A 2,500-nucleotide genomic window follows, 5' to 3' on the forward strand; every position below is an offset into this window, starting at 1 on the left:
TTTTTTTTTTTTTTTTTTTTCCCCCAGCCCGCTTCCTCCGGGTTGACCCGGTGGCCGAGCGTCTCACCGTCCCCGGACGCAGCGAGGTACTGCCTCCCGGCCGTCAGGATCGGGCCCACGGAAGTCTGATTTTTTAAAAAAATTTGCCGACGCCACCGCGGAGGGCTACCCGGCCACCCCGGGCCCCGGAGCCGGAAAAGGGAAGAAAAGGATCGGGCCCACTAGAGACATGGACCCGGCCGCCAAGCAGGCCGCCCTGGGCTCACCCTCCCCGGCCGCAGCGAGGGACATCCTCCCGGCCGACAGGATCGGGCCCCTGGAAGTCTGGGGGGGGGGGGGGAAATCCGCCCCACGCCTCCGAGGAGGGCTGCCCGGGCGGGCCGGGCCCCGGAGCTCGGAAAAAAAAAAAAAAACACCCCAAAAAAGGATCGGGCCCACTAGAGACATGGACCAGGCCGCCCTGGGCTCACCCTCCCCGGCCGCAGCGAGGGACTGCCTCCCGGCCGACTGGATCGGGCCCCTGGAAGTCTGGAAAAAAGAATGGAACCTGACGCCTCCGAGGAGGGGGCGCCCAGGGAAGGAGGGAGATCCGGGTCGACCTGGTGACCGGACGGGAAAGCGGCCACCGGGCGTGCCCGTTCAAACCTAGGGGTTGACCTGGCGGCCGGAAAGCAAACCGGCCACTGGCTAGCCCCGTCGGCAACCTACGGGTTGACCTGGTGGCCGGGAAGCGAACCGGCCAGCAGGTCAACCCGTTCGATTCCACGGGTTGACCTGGTGCCCGGGAGGGGACTCTGAAAAATGTTCAGCCCTTTCGGCTCGGGGTTGACCTGGTGGCCGAGAGGGGACTCGGACGGCAGGCAAGCCGCCCTGGCCTCACCCACCCCGGCCGCAGCGAGGGACTGCCTCCCGGCCGACTGGATCGGGCCCCTGGAAGTCTGGGGGGAAAAAGAAAATGGAACCTGACGCCTCCGAGGAGGGGGCGCCCAGGGAAGGAGGGAGATCCGGGTTGACCTGGTGACCGGACGGGAAAGCGGCCACCGGGCGTGCCCGTTCAAACCTACGGGTTGACCTGGTGGCCGGGAAGCGAACCGGCCAGCAGGCGAACCCGTTCGATTCCACGGGTTGACCTGGTGCCCGGGAGGGGACTCTGAAAATTTTTCAGCCCTTTCGGCTCGGGGTTGACCTGGTGGCCGAGAGGGGACTCGGACGGCAGGCAAGCCGCCCTGGGCTCACCCTCCCCGGCCGCAGCGAGGGACTGCCCCCCCTCCACCCACCCACCCCCCCCCCCGGCTGACAGGATCAGGGCGCACTGGATGTCCGGGACAATATTTTCCCCGACGCCGGGGAGGGCGGGCGGGCGGAGGGGCTCTGGCGGCCAGCCCGGGCCCCGGAGCTCGAGAAGGAAAAAAGGACCGGGCCCGCGAGAGACGGGGGCCCTGCCGCAGGGGGGCAGTCCGACCGGGGCTCACCGTGCGGCAGGCCCGGGCGTCGGCAGGGGAAAGCGGGCGAGGAGGCGCGGGGGCCGGGTGCCTACGGCCATACCGGACCGAACGCCCCCGATCCCGTCCGATCTCGGAAGGTAAACCGTCCCGGGCCTGGCTAGTACTTGGATGGGTGACCGCCTGGGAATCCCAGGTGCCGTAGGCAGCTTTTCCCGGTCCGAGCCAGCTCTCTCTCCTTTTCTGGGGAGGAAGGAGAGGGGGGGGACGGGCCGGAAAGCCCCTCGTCGCTCCTGCCGAGTCGGAGGTCGCGGCCGCAGGTCACGGGTCTGGGCGCCTGGGGTCCGGCTCCCCACCCGGCTTCCTCCGCGGAGGACCCACCGAAGCCGCTGGGGGAGACCCCGGGCATGGGGCGGACTGGCCCGGACCCTCCCGGCCGCCGGCCCGCAGGACCGCCCCGAATCCCCCCGCCCCGCGGCCACCCAGGCCAGGCCTGGCCAGGCGGGACGGACGGCGGGTGTCCAGCGCCCAGCGGCTTCCGCCAGCGGGGACCCACGGCCCCCAAAGCCGCAGGGGGAGGCCCCGGGCCCGGGACGGACTCGCTCGGACCCCCTGCGCCCGGGCGCCGGCTCGCGGGACCGCCCCGAATCCCCCCGCGGCCACCCAGGCCAGGCCTGGCCAGGCGGGACGGACGGCGGGTGTCCAGCGCCCAGCGGCTTCCTCCAGCGGGGACCCACGGCCCCCAGAGCCGCAGGGGGACACCCCGGGGCCGGGACGGACTCGCTCGGACGCGCTCGGACCCCCTGCGCCCGGCCGCCGGCTCGCGGGACCGCCCCGAATCCCCCGCCCCGCGGCCACCCAGGCCAGGCCTGGCCAGGCGGGACGGACGGCGGGTGTCCAGCGCCCAGCGGCTTCCGCCAGCGGGGACCCACGGCCCCCCAGAGCCGCAGGGGGAGACCCCGGGGCCGGGACGGACTCGCTCGGACGCGCTCGGACCCCCTGCGCCCGGCCGCCGGCTCGCGGGACCGCCCCGAATCCCCCCGCGGCCACCCAGGCCA

The 2,500-nt window shown here is 72.5% G+C and overlaps 1 non-coding gene across 1 annotated transcript; it reads left to right on the forward strand.

The window, feature by feature from the left end:
* Positions 1-1,531: 1,531 nt before the first annotated feature.
* LOC128823766 (5S ribosomal RNA) lies at positions 1,532-1,650 on the forward strand. The gene has a single exon (XR_008442002.1). It is a non-coding gene; the product is annotated as a 5S ribosomal RNA (ribosomal RNA).
* Positions 1,651-2,500: the final 850 nt, after the last annotated feature.

Source organism: Malaclemys terrapin, chromosome 15, assembly GCF_027887155.1.
Source record: "Malaclemys terrapin pileata isolate rMalTer1 chromosome 15, rMalTer1.hap1, whole genome shotgun sequence".
In the NCBI taxonomy this organism is placed as follows: Eukaryota; Metazoa; Chordata; order Testudines; family Emydidae; genus Malaclemys; species Malaclemys terrapin.